Here is a 14,451-nt window from a genome sequence, read left to right on the forward strand (position 1 = left end):
ATGTCCTCCAGGGTAACCCATGTTGTATAATATTTTATGAGTTCTTTTTCAGTGTTTCATAGTATTATATTGTGTGTGTGTGTGTGTGTGTGTGTGTGTGTGTAAATCCTATGCCTGTAGCTGTAAATGGGCCCTGTTTCATTTCTTTGCTAATTAAGTCATATCAGACTAAAGTATATCCTAAATTGTGTCACATATGAGTTGTAAAATGATCAGCATATTTCACAAAAGTGACCATTAATGAGATGATTATGCGGGAAAGCCAACAGTATAAATGTATGAAATAGAATATAAATGAAAAACCATATAAAACAATGTACATGCATGAAACATGATACAAATATTCATTTTTTTGTCATGATCAGCATAGACATAGAAACACACAGGGGAAGGCATCATATGGAGGCAGACACATTTCCAAATAATTGCCAAAAATCATTGCATCCACTAAACAACTTAAATAGACAAAGTACTTCCTAGTCCTGAGTCACACCCTAAATGGGACCATCAGCTTCCTGAACTGTGAGAAAATAAACATATGTTCTTAACGTCATTCAGTTGGCATGTTTTCTGTTACAGGAGCTCTAGGTAACTAAGACAAGAGCTATGAAGTAACTGTTACCCCAATTTACAGATAAAATGGTAAGGTACAGAAACTGACCCCAAATCTCCAAGCTACTACTATTCTCAAGCAATCATTCAACACTTTTATATGGTTAAAAACTCAACCTTTCTGGATCTTGATCCTCTAAGAGAGAGGTCTGCTGGGGTAGTCCTTAGGGAATGGCGAGACTAAACCTCAAGTTTTCCCCTCTCTGGTGGTTCAAATACATCTGCATCTCTGAAGGAGGGAAAATGGGCAATTTACAGCCTCATAAACTCAAGAGACAACTATGAGTCAGTTCTGACTGCACGGATAGAATGTTTTAATTAACCCTTCTAGGAGAGCAGGGGCCCATGCAAAGGTATCAAGAGTCACTTTAGGAGACAAGCTGCCTTTTCACCATTTTTCCTGTGAAAATTCCCTGAAAAGCCTTTGCTCATGAATTGCGTCTTTTTCCAGGGCATGTAAACACTTCCCAGACTGTTTGCTGCCACTTAAAATGTTTTTAAAAGCATTTTTGCAAGTTGTTTCTCATGCAAGACCAACAAAATTATCAAAAGACAGACTTGCTTTTCTCTCCCGGGATTAAAACTACATTGGAAAAGAATGAGGCAATTGACAGAAGAGGAGGGGGCGGGCGGGGGTGGAGGGAATCACCTCAGAAGCAAACAAGACTTCACGCAACAAGAACACACAACTGTTAATAATTTTAGGTGATTCAAGGATAGTCATGTCTATAGGAAATAAAAAGAAAATGGAGAGGAACTTCAGCGTTCTGAAGATGCTGGCATCAAGAAGCTAATGACAAGATAGCTCAAAACTGTATCCACGGAAAATCACATCTGCAGGAAACCACAGGGTGATGGCTAAGAGCAACCACCGTGGCGCTTCCAATCTCCACTCAGACACCACACATTCATCAATGGTCTGTAATGCCTAACAGCAAAAAAATCCTTAAATACGTAAACCGTATTTTAGTTTTAAAGGGACACATCTTGCTACAATGTTCTTCCTTGATTTTGCCCCATCCTAGCTGGGATCTTTTGTCTTGAGTTTTGACAAACACTGTCTTCCATATGGGATTCAGGAGAGTAGACTCTGGTATTCCATTGCTTGGCTGTTTAATTTTGGCTCATCCACCTACTTAATGATGTCAACTTGACTCCTCTAAGTCTCAGCTTTCTTGGCTATAAAATGGAAGGAATCACAGTTCATTTCTCAGACTGTTGTTACTTAGGTTAAAGAAGATGTTAAGTATTTGAAAGATTCCCTGCTATGCACTAAATCGAAAGCATTTCTTCCCTATGCAGGTGAAAACAAAGAGAAAGTTATTTTCTTAAAAGAAGTAAAAATCTGAGAGTGGACAAATTGCCAAGCTATTGAAGACCAAATTTTGAAATATAAGTAAACGTTGTTGTGTGTCATGAAGTTAGTACTGATCCAGTGGGTTTTCAGATGCAGTAAATCACAGGGGAGGAGACTGCCCATTCTTCTCATGCAGAGCGGATGGTGGATTTGAACTGAATGCTTTTGGGATTGAAACACAGTTACTTACCACTAGGCCACCAGCGCTCACATTAGAAGAAGGTAAGGTAACTATCCACATTCACCCTTTATACACAGTAAACTTTCTAATTAGTCATTTTATGACAAATTCCTCATGCTTCTCTGATTCTAGTCCAATATACGTGTCCAGTATTTTTATGCAAATAATACTTATTAGTGTTCTTTGATTTTTTTTTAAAACCTGTTATTTAAAGATGGTCTATCCTGCTTCCTATCCTGTCTTAATCAAGGAGTTACACCAAAACCTGTGACCACGGGTAATAACCCTTACTGCATGTGACACACAAGTGGCAGAAATTTTCGTATCATAGCACCCCCATGTTATCTCAGTACAGCAAACTGACAAGAGCTATATATACTACCTAAGACAATGTTCTCCCCAAAACAATAAACACTAGGCCCTTGAGCCCAATGGACTTTTAAATACAAAGGCCCCATTAGTGATAATCAGTGACTGGAATACAAAAGTGGGAAACCATGAAAAGAGAATAATAGTAGTTGGAAAATATGGGCTTGGTAATAGAAATGAGACTGGAAATAGAATGACTGAATTTTGTATTTACAATGATTTATTCATTGTAAATATATTTTAAAAAAGATACAAATGATGATTTTATACATGGATCTCAGCTGACAGTCTGCACAGAAATCAGATTGACATTTGTGGAAGAAATCATTGGAGAAGCTCAGTATCGGCAGTCAGAAGTAGGCCAAGGGAGGACTGTGTGTCAGACCATCAGTTACTCCTACGCAAGTTCAAACTGAAGTTGAAGAAAATTAAACTAAGTCCACAGGAACCAAGATAAGATTTGAATCAATCATATCTGAATTTGAAGATCATCTTAGCAATAGGTTTAAGATATTGAACACCAATAATGGAAGACCAGATGAATTATGGGATAATATCAAGGATATCATCCATGAACAAAGGAAAATGTCCTTACAAAAATAGAAACAAAGAGAAGAGAAAGAAAAAAATAGAAATGTATGTCAGAGGAAATTCTAAAAACTGTTCTGCAGCATTGAGAAGCCAAAACAAAAGGGAAATGTGCCAAAGTAAAAGAGCTAAGCAGATTTCAAAGGGCAGCTTCAGAGGGCAAAGAAAAGTATTAAGGGAATGTACAGAGAGCTGGAATTGAAGCATAAAAAGAGAAGAACTCATTCTGTATTTCTCAAGCTGAGAGAACTGGAAAAGAAAATATTTAAGCCACATGTCACAATATTAAAAGATGCTATGGGCAATATATTGAATGACCTAGACAGAATATATCAAAAGAAGATGGAGGAAATACACAGAATCACTGTACTACAAAGAACTGACTGACAATGAAATATTTCAGGAAGGACCGTAAGAACAGAAGCCAATAGTAATGAAGGAGGAAGTGGAAGCTGCATTGGTGGCACTGGCAAAAAAAAAAAAAAATAAGGCCCTAGGAATCAACGTGATACAAACTGACTTGTTTCAATCAGCAGATGTAGCCTCGGATGTGCTCACCAGACTATGCCAGGAAATTTGGGGAACAGTTGTCTGGCCCCGAGTACACTCCACTATTCAACCTTCATTCTGGACTCTTATAATAACCATAATACCCAAACATATGATGTTTTTAAACTGTTCTCTCCCTCATATGTTTCAATGCGGTATACATAATTTATCTAATTTTTCTCAGTCTTACCCCAATCCTGATGTCAGTCCCGTTCTACAACAGTGACACTATGCAGTATTTGTCTTTTTGTGACTGAGATACTTCACTCAGCATAATACCTTCCAGGGTCACCAATTTTGAATAATAATTCATGAGTTCCTTGCTTTTCAATGCAGTGTACTATTCCATTGTGTGAATATACCAGAGCTTCTCTATCCATTCATTTGTTGATGGGCACTTAGGTTGTTTCCAACTCTTTACTATTGTGAACAAAGCCTTTTCTTCTTTCCAATTTAACAAACTACCTCCTGCATTATTTTTTTCAGATATTATTGACTTTAATTTCTATTTTAAATCACATAGAGATTTCAGTTAAGGCAGGTATTGATTTTACACTACTTGAAATTCAAACAAAAAAGTGTTTACTAGTAGACCAGAAGTGATATATAAAATTTAACTTTCTTCATTTCCTGATAAAATGTCATCATTATTCCCATGAATAGGTTAGTACAATGTTGTAAACAAAGAGTAAGAATGTTTTCTTTTACTGCTTTCATAAATCTTGAAGTGAAACATCATTTTGTCTAATCAGTCTTTTGAATCCAAGAACTAAAGTCTCTAGGAGAAATTGTTTTTTCATCTTAAAGCAGACATTCTGGTTTATTCCTTCATTACAATCATCACTCCTGGAGCTCTTCAAAGTCCAATCCTCAACACTATTGTCACTGAAGTAGCTCAGAGCTGCCTACAGACACTCTTGTGTGACATGTGAACTGATGATCTGAAAAGATTCTCACGTTCTACTAGTGAATCAATATTCATCAACTTATATTAATAAAAACAGATTCACAGTAAGAATAGGAACTCAGAGGATGCCTGATGTTCCGCTGGAAAGCTGCTTTGCCTCTAACTAGGTAAATGGGTGGCTACCACATAGCTAGCTATCTTGATTGGACCCTTAAACAGAAAATCCAAATGGAAAAACAATTACAGAAGAATTCTGTGGTTGTTTTCAATATTTACCTAGCCAGTCCTTGGCTAACCTTTTGTAGGATTGTCTATTGTGGTTTAGGCCCTACGGTTTAGGCCCTACTGGCAGCCCACAATGCTAGTCATGTTATATATTAAGCAATCCACTAATGTTTATATTTGACATTGTCTATACTTTTGTTTCTGGCATCAGATAGTTTACTTTTTTATTTTTAATAGAAACCAGACATCACGTCATTGATGTGTCATCAAAAGCAGTGCCAGACTTCCTGTTCTCCCTGGGAAGGACTCAAGGGCTAGAGAGAATACATAGAGGAGGCTAACCTGGGGATGGATGAAGCTCAAATACATGTAGACCAAAAAAGTGACAAGTCCAAGGCCCAACAAACAAACTCAAGACAGGACAGCCTCCAAACATACTTCCCAGCAAGCCTTGGGTTTCCAGCATTGATTCAGTCTGTCAACAGACAGGACTTAACAACTAAGTTCAAACATCTATTTCATGTGCTAGAATCAGGGATGAAGTAAATGTGCATACAGATGTGGATAAGGGAATGTCCACATAAAGTACATTGAAGAGTCAAATACAGAAGTGATTCAATATTCCAGGATAGATTAAAAATATATATACTAACAGAGTTAACATATCTTTTACAACATACTGTTTGAAAACGTAAATAGTAAAAAATTATGAGTATATTAAAGTTTCAGGAAAAATAATCCTATGAAATTCTTCTGCTACAAATTATGTGTGTATTGTTTTTAATTTTGTGGTATCATAGATATTCATATCTTTTACTCTTATTGTTAAATTACTTGTGCTAAATATTCTTAAGTAGAATGTCTTCATATCTGTACTGAAAAAAATTTGGCAAGTTGCATGCCTTTGTTTGGAGACACAAAGCTCAAATTTCAAATTCATCTAGAAAGGAGCTTTCTTCTTTCTTACAGGCTAACCGCATTACCTGTAGGATGTACAAGGCAGATAACCCTAGAAACAACAAACCTTACCCTCTTCAAAAGGTTATAATGAGAAAAAAAAAAAAAAAGGTTATAATGAGGCAAGTGCTGGAGAGGAAACCAGCACTCGTTAGAGTCTCAAGTCTAAAGTACAGAAACTCATCTACTTTCATGCATTTCTAAGATACAACTCTGAGGTAAAGGGTCCTTGAAGATTGCAAATCTTCCCTCCTTCCTAAGACTGAAAAAAAATAATGGCCATTTCTAGTACTGCTGGATTATTATCAGTAAGAGTGAAATAGTTTATGAAAGCTTTGAGTCATCTTAATGACTTAAAATTTTATTCTGATTAAGAAGAGGGGAAATAATCTAAATTGTGTCTGACAGAGGAAGAAAAATAAGTTACCCCTGATATGAGGAAGGTCTACTAAAAGTGTAGATGAGAGATTTTTCAGGTAAAAAGGAACAGTATTTGAAATAGATAAGCAGAAGAAGAATCATAATAACAATATGACAGTCATTCTCGAGTAATCTTTGAGTTAGAAATTAATGTACTGATAATATCCGTGTCAAAAGGCTGAGTTGTGGTAGTGGGGTGTTGGAGAAGAGTACTGAACAGCCAGCCCATGGACTGCCAAAAGAACAAACAGATATGTCTTGGAAAAAGTGCAGCCAGACTGCTCCTTAGAAGCAGATGTCAAAACTTCATCTCAAATTCTTTGGTCATGCTGCTAGCAAAGGTTATTTCCTGGAAAAGGACATCATGCTTGAAAAGGGGGGCGAGTCAGACAAAGAGAAGAAGACCCTCTGTGAGATGGATTGACATAGTGCCCGCAGCAATGGCTCCCGTGTTTCAGATCGTGAGGATGGCCTAGGATAGGAAAGAGGGCAGATCTGATATTCAAAGGGCTCCTGTGACTCAGAGTCAAGTTATCAACAACTCAGAAGCTATTGACAATACCCATGTCACAAAAGTCATCGTGCTGGAAACAACAGAGTGTCAGCCAAAAAGCAGACCCTCAGCCATATAGACTGACACAGTAACTATAACAGTGTGTTAGAGAACAGCGGAGATTTTAAGGATGCTGGTTGCTATGACTCAGTCAATTTAACAACACCAAACAACAACAAAAAAATGTAAAAATATTTGTTATGATGATAGAATGCAATAAGGTATATAAAAACACTCTGTGAGTTATGCCAGTAATCGTTTGCATTGTGCAAAAATGGTAGAGGCTCCTCTGTTCTATGCCCAATCTTCCTGAAGAGTGAGAACTCCCATAACCAACATCAAACAATGCCTCGAACTTGACTACACAAGACTTTCTCAATCTAGATTGGACATTGATAACAACTAACTGAAATTCAATGGTTCCTGATCTAAAGCACATCAGAAGCAAGACTTATGAAGGAAATAACTCCCTCTTCCAGTAAAATGAGGGTGTGGTACATTCAATCCTTACAATCTTTTTTGGAACAAAGAACCAACTCAAGCTGGCAGTTCTCGAGCCATCACAGGTCCATAAGCAGGCACTGTAAACTACAGTCCAGAGTTCTGGTAAATGGCGCCCCAAACTTCAGGGAACTCATAAAAGCAACTGAAAGAAAGCTGCTGTGTCTAACACTCTTTGGCTGGTAGGCATGCTCCACAGTGAAGGTAAAAGTAAACAAACATAAATGTGTCTCTACTTAACTCTAGACCTTTCACTTCATAGATTTTCATTAACAGATGCTGCAAAAGTACAAAGATGGGTTTGTCTTTTCCTTCTTTTTTTAAATTTTTTTTGCACAATGAAATGTTGGAATTATTCAATTGAAACCATATGTTGGCTCAATAATTCTCAATTGGAAAATGTGTACCTTTTTAAGACTCAGTAAAAACATAAGGAAAGACTAATGCACCTCGTCCAAACCATGTTCTTCACAATTGCTTGTTATGCATCAGAAAGCTGGACAATGAATAAGGATTATAGAAAAAGAATCCAAGCCTTTGTGTTCTGTTGCTGGAGAAGAATATTGAACATATCATTGACTGCCAAGAAAACAAACAGGTCTGTCCTGGAGATGATGAAACCAAGCTGCTCCTTGGAGGGAAGGATTTTGAAGCCCCATATCACATACTTTTGACATGTTGCTTGGACAGACCAGTACTTGGAGAAGGACGTGATGAGTGAAAGGTTTGAAGTGCAGCGCCAGAGAGAAAAACCCTGGATAAGATGACACAGTAACTCAGATAATAGTGATAGGTGGGTCAGAGACAGTAAGATTGACTCCAGATAGAATAAGGTTCAGATCTATTGTACATAGGCTTGTTACAAGTTTCAGGTAACTCGATGGCACTTAACAACAACAACAATGTACTAGAAGAAATGCTACAGATCAGAAATGAGATAGTAATAAAAAGGCATCATGTTGTTGTTAAGTGCCAATGAGTCACAGGCAACTCATAGCGACCCTATGAAGGAGAGTCCTCGACACTTGGGTGCCTTTCATAGAAAGGTATCATTGGTAAAAAAAAAATACATAGTATGCATCAGAAATCTTGACAATGATTAGAGATGATAGAAGGAGAATTGATGTCTTTGAGCTGTGGTGTTGGAGAAGAGTAATGAATATGTCATGGACTGCTAAGAGAGCAAACAGGTTCATCCTGTAGAGGGTGAAAATAGGCTGATCCTTGGTAAGGATTCTGAGGCTCTGTCTGATATACTTTAATCATGTGGCAAAGAGGGACCAGTCCTTGAAGAGGGACATTATGCTTGGGAGGGTGGAGGGACAGTGCAAGAGAGGAAGATCTTTGATGAAATGGATTGACTCAGTGACTAGAGAATAGGGGTAGGTGTGTTGGAGACTGTAAAGTTGACTCAGGATAGAGCAGGATTCAGAGCCGTTGTACATAGGATTGCTGTCAGTAACAAGCTACTCGATGGCTCATAACAATAACAGTAACAATTTGCAAAAAATTAAACTTTTAAGTCCAGCTTTTCTACCTATTAACTGTGTCATTTTCAAGCATTTATAATCTCATGGAGGCATTATTTACTTACTAACAACATATAATAATATGTCAATAATGTCTACTTTGTAAAATAGTCCTGTTGACTAAATAGTATTAAGAAAATAAAAGATACAGATGTTTAGGACAACATCAGAAATTGACAATGAGAGAAGGAGATGGCAGCTAGAGTTCATCTGAGACTCAGCTTTACTTCTTTTGCTTTGTAATTTCCCTCCTTAAATCAAGCCACAATAGTCAGTTTAAAAACTGAGATGTGCATGGATAGGCTCATAGACAACTTAAACCTGTGAGTAATTTACTCAGTCTCATCTGGAGTTTATCAGTTGGAAAAGAGGGAGAGGACCACAGAAGGTGAGGAAAAAGAGGGCTAGAGATGCAGTTCTTTGTTGTGGCAACCAAGTGCCAATCAGAGAAGTTTGTGTCATTGTTAAGAATCAATGTGCTTTTGTATATTGTGGGAGGAAATTTGGCAAGTGTTTGGCTAATGGTTGTACCACAGGATTCACATAATTGTCACTAAATAGTAAACATTAAAACTGTTGAATTGGCAAATGTGTTATGCATGTTTTTACAATTTGAAAAATAATAGGCAATATATAATAAGGGGTTAATTAGACATTGTAACAAACTAAACACATTAATTGATGATAATGCTATAAAAAATATCTATTCTTGATTGCATAAAAAAATTAATAAGATTTAAAAATCTTGACTCCAAAAAAAGGGGGGTTGAAATAAGTATCCTGAGCAAAATAAAAGTTCTTTTAGGGTTTATATTTTTTCTCTCTCTCTAAACCTAGAGAAGGTAAGACCAGGCTGTTCCTTGGAGGCAAGAATTCTGAAGCTTCATCTGACATATTTTGGACATGTTGTAAGGCAGGACCAATCCTTGAAGAGGGACATCATGCTTGGGAGGGTGGAGGGACAGTTTAGGAAAGGAAGACCCTCGATGAGATGGATTGATTCAGTGACTGTGGTAGGTGTGTTGGAGACAATAGAATCGGCACAGGATAGAGCAGGGTTTAGGACTGTTATGCATAGGGTTGCTATGAATCACAGGCAACTTGACAACATATAACAACAATAACAACACATCTTTTGTAGTGATTTTTCCCCCTCAGTCTTGGTTATTTAAATACTGATACTCACTTGAAAATTGAGACTGTTGGAGAGTTCTGCAGATCCCAGTGCTACTTCTCTGTGCAGTTCTCTTTTCTCCTTTACTTTATATCCCAAACTCTACCTAATTTGGTGTCCCTGGGCTCCAAGCAGCCCTAGTGTTTTCAATTCAAATCTCTGATTCTTTTTTTTTTTTTTGTGACTAACATATTTTTCAATCAGCATAATGTTTCATTGGAAGCTGCATTGAAGGCATTCACAAAAAATAAGACCCCAGGAATAGAAGGGATACCAATTGACATGTTTCAATTAATAGATGCAGTCCTGGATACACTTATCAGTCTGTTCCAGGAAATTTGAAGGACAGCTCTCTGACCAAGAGATGGGAAGAGGTCCATATTTGTTCCTAATCCCAAGAAAAGTGATCCAACTGAATGTGGAAACTGTTGAACAATATTATTAATATCACATCCAACTGAAATACTGCTGGAGATCATCCAAAAATGGCTAGAACAGTCCATACATAGGGAGCTGCTAGAGATTCAAGTAGGATTTAAAAGAGGATGTGGCACCAGGGATAACATTGCTGATGCCGGATCCTGGCTGAAGGTAAGGAATACCTGAAGAATTTCTATTTGTGCTTTATTGACTGTGTAAAGGCATTTGACTGTGTGAATCATAATAAGTTGTGGCTGACACTGAAAATAGTGGGAGTCCCAGAGCACTTAATTGTGCTTGTGATGAACCTATACCTGGACCAAGAGGGTATTGTGTGAACAGAGCAGGGGAGCACAGCATGGCTTAAAATTGAGAAGGGACCACGCCAGGATTGTATTCTCTCTCTATACCCATTCAATCTGTGTGCTATACAAATTATCTGAGGAGCTGGGTCTATGAAAAGGAGTGTGGGATCAGGATTGGAGGGAGACTCATCAATAACCTGCATTATGCGGATGACACAGCCTTGTTTGCAGGAATGTAGCCTTTGGTATGGATTCCATCTCAATGTCAAGAAAACACATATTCTTACCACTGGCCTGACAGGCAACATCATGATGGATGGAGAGGAGACTGAAACCATCAGCAGCTTCATCTTGCTCGGATCCACATTCAGCACCCTTGGAAACCACCAGCAGTTAGGAAATAAGAAGATGCAGTGCACTGGGAAAATCCACAGTTAGGAACCTCTCTAAATTATTGAGGAATGATGAGGACTAAAAGGTGCATCTGATTAAGGCCATAGTCTTTCCAATTACTTGCTATGCTTCTGAACGCTGGACAATGAATAAGGATGACAGAAAAAGAATTAATGCCTTTTAGCTGTGGTGTTTGAGAAGAGCATTAAATACCTCAAGGATGGCCAAGAGAACCAACAGCTATGTCTTGGAGAGGGTGCAGCCAGAGTGATCTTTAGAGGCAAGAAAGATGAAGCTTTGCCTCGCATACTTTGGGCATGTCTCTATGAGGGGCTATTCCTTGGAGAAGGACATGATGCTGAGAAGGGTTGAGGGTTGGCAAAGGAGAGGAAGATTAACACAGTGACTGCCATGATGGGCTCTTGTATGTCAGGAAGTGTGAGGATAGCGCAGGATAGAACAGGGTTCCGATCTTTTGTTCATAAGGTCACTATGAGTCATACTCGATTCAACAATAACAATGTTTTCAAGAGGACTCTCTAGATGGTACAAAGGATTTAAAACTCAAACACTAGCTGAAAGTTTGGTAGTTCAACTCCATCCAAACAGCCAAAGTGCCTTAAAATATAAGTTCTAGTGGTCTGCTTCCAAAGCCCTTAACAACCTCATGGAACAGCTCTGCTCTGTACATAGGGGTTTGCCATGTGTTAGAAGTGACTCAGTGACAACTCATAAAAACAAGAACAACATGTGCTTCCTCTATGTCACAGAATTTGCAAAAGCTTCATTTTTATGGATGAATAATAGCCTATTAAATTGTTGGTAAATGTATATACCAACTGTTGCTTAGCTATTCATATGTTGATGGACATTTGGGTTAACAGCCACCTTTTGCCTGTTGTGAATAATGCTGCAGTGAATACTGCCGTCAAAATAGTCCAGCCCCTTCTTTCAATTTCTTTGATACAGTTACACTTAACTTTTTCAGGTGTCTATATGTTTCTTTGTCAATGCCTGAAATTTACCTATAATTTCAAAGTCATATTTGGATGACATTCTGTTTGTTTGATTTGGATTTTTTTAGGAATTGAAGTGCATATTTTTCAATAAAGACTTTCTTTCTCAATTTAAACTACCTAGAAACTCTGTTTAGGATTCTAACCTACAGCTCTTACATATTAAAATATCTAGATTAAGAGCCAAGACAAAAATGTTTAGTTTATGCATAGCCAAGAATCTAAAATTTAGATGTATCCAAATAGCCTGATGTTTGGTTTTATTTAGATGTTTCCATTTGAATGCTTACTTTTTGTTTTTTTCTCTCAGCTGTTGTAATTCACCAACCATGAGTGAAAAGCACAGTAAATTTACTGTTCATGCCAAAGCTAATCCCTTCTTCTCAAACAGCTGTGCAGGACAACCATACCTGAATCAACAAAAGTGCAGAAGGTTAAAAAATAAATATTTCCATCTAATTGGAGACTGCAGAATCCTTCTACAATTGGGAATACTGTTTTTTTCTTTTTTTAGAAAAACAAGTGAAAAGTTTTAGTAAGGTAATAAACAAACAATAAAGTAGGCCACACAAAAGAGTTAAAGTGAAAAAGAAAAGAGTAAAGAACCTCTGGAAAGAAAGGGATTAACCCAAACTTTATAGCTGGAAAAAAAGAGTTGGGAACACCAATTTGGTATGACAATTCACTTTCCGTTATTTTTAAACTTGTTTATATGGTTCCTGACAGGAACATTTTTCTACCCTGGGGATCATTTTGTCTTGTTCTATTTGTCTTCGTCTGATGGACTACTCTTGCTTTTGAGAAAAAGCCACTATCAACAGATCATTTCAGGAGAAAAGAAAAGAAACAAAACTTATCTGGGCCAAAAAGCCTCCTACTCATCTTATCCAAACATAGACATGGATACCCTACAATCAAGTGGTTTTACCAATCCTAATATTACCTAGACGCTCTGAAGAACAGCAGGAACATTTTTATTTGTCTTCTCCCCATAGCAAACTTCTTCAACGCTATTATATGACTTTGCTTCCACTGTAATGTTATTTTAAATCACAAGTTTTTCCCTATTTATAAATTATAATTTGCTTTGTGTATGTCCTAGATATTGGTCTACTTGGAAAGTGTTCTCTCTCTTTTTATGCTATGAAAAGCTTTCTTAAATGTTACTTACTAGTTTCTTAGTTATTTGACAAAACAACTTGGTAGTAGATGCTCTATTTTGAATTGTTTGAAACTAGAACTTTGTTTTATTTTTTCTACCGTTCTGAAAAAGGATCTTTCAAAAGATTCTTTTTTCCAGCACTGATGAGAGCACAAAGAGAAATTTTATTCTTAAATGTCATTAAAACCTATTCTCTATCTTTTCAATTTTTAAAGTGGTCAAATAGATCTTTACCTTTCAGAAAGATGTTCTTCAGAAAAACATTAAAGCTTGTTGACAACAGTAAATCTTCAACCTTGGTTTAACCAGTTCTGAGAGAACATTAAAAAATTACTAGTATTGTGGATTATTATTTTCTCATGCACATTACAAAATTAAAAATTAGCTGGGAAACTTCATAATGCAAATCCTTTTCATGAAATACTTTGTGGGACAAAATATAGAGAAATAGTAATTATCATTGTAAGAGGCCTAAAACTAAAAGAGGATAAAATACGAATCCAGTTATCTGGATTATCTTGGTTGCCTCCAATTTCTATACAAGGTTTCTGATTAACCTAGTGCTTAGAGACTTCATATATGTCTTACTTTATCTACAAATGAAGCAGTCACAAAATACCATATGACAACAAAACAGTTTTATCTCCCCTCATCTTGATTTCTAGCCCAAACTGTAATAACATCAATGAAAATATTAATAAATAAAAACACAGAACTATAATCTGAAAGCCTACAGTAAAGAGTAGTAATAGAAAGAGCTGATTTTGTTTTCACAATACAATAGATTCTGGGAGGCTCTTGAATCTGAAGGACTTCCCTAGTTGGCTACAGAGTCACGTGGTTACACATGTCAATGAGAATCTAAAGAATTATGATCTCGAGTCTACCTGTTGTTGTTGGCCATTGAGTTGAGTATGATTCACAGAGACTCTATGAACAATAAACCCGAATCCTGTCCTATTCTCTGCTATCCTTATCATCTCTGACACACTTGAGTCCATTGCTGCAGTTATTATGTCACTCCATCTCATTAAGAATCTTCCTCTCTTTTATTCAACTTTCCAATCACGGTATCCCTTTCCAAAGAACAGCTTCTCCCAGCAGCGTGTCCAAGATGACGTTTTGCCATCCTTGTTTCCAAGGAGTACTCTGGCTACACTTTTCCCAAGATACAGCTAGCTGTTTGTTCTCTTGGAATAGTCCATGGGATAATCAATAATCTTCTCCAACAGC

Source organism: Elephantulus edwardii, unplaced genomic scaffold, assembly GCF_000299155.1.
Source record: "Elephantulus edwardii isolate Elephantulus edwardi_28Jun2011 unplaced genomic scaffold, EleEdw1.0 scaffold00029, whole genome shotgun sequence".
Classification (NCBI taxonomy): Eukaryota; Metazoa; Chordata; class Mammalia; order Macroscelidea; family Macroscelididae; genus Elephantulus; species Elephantulus edwardii.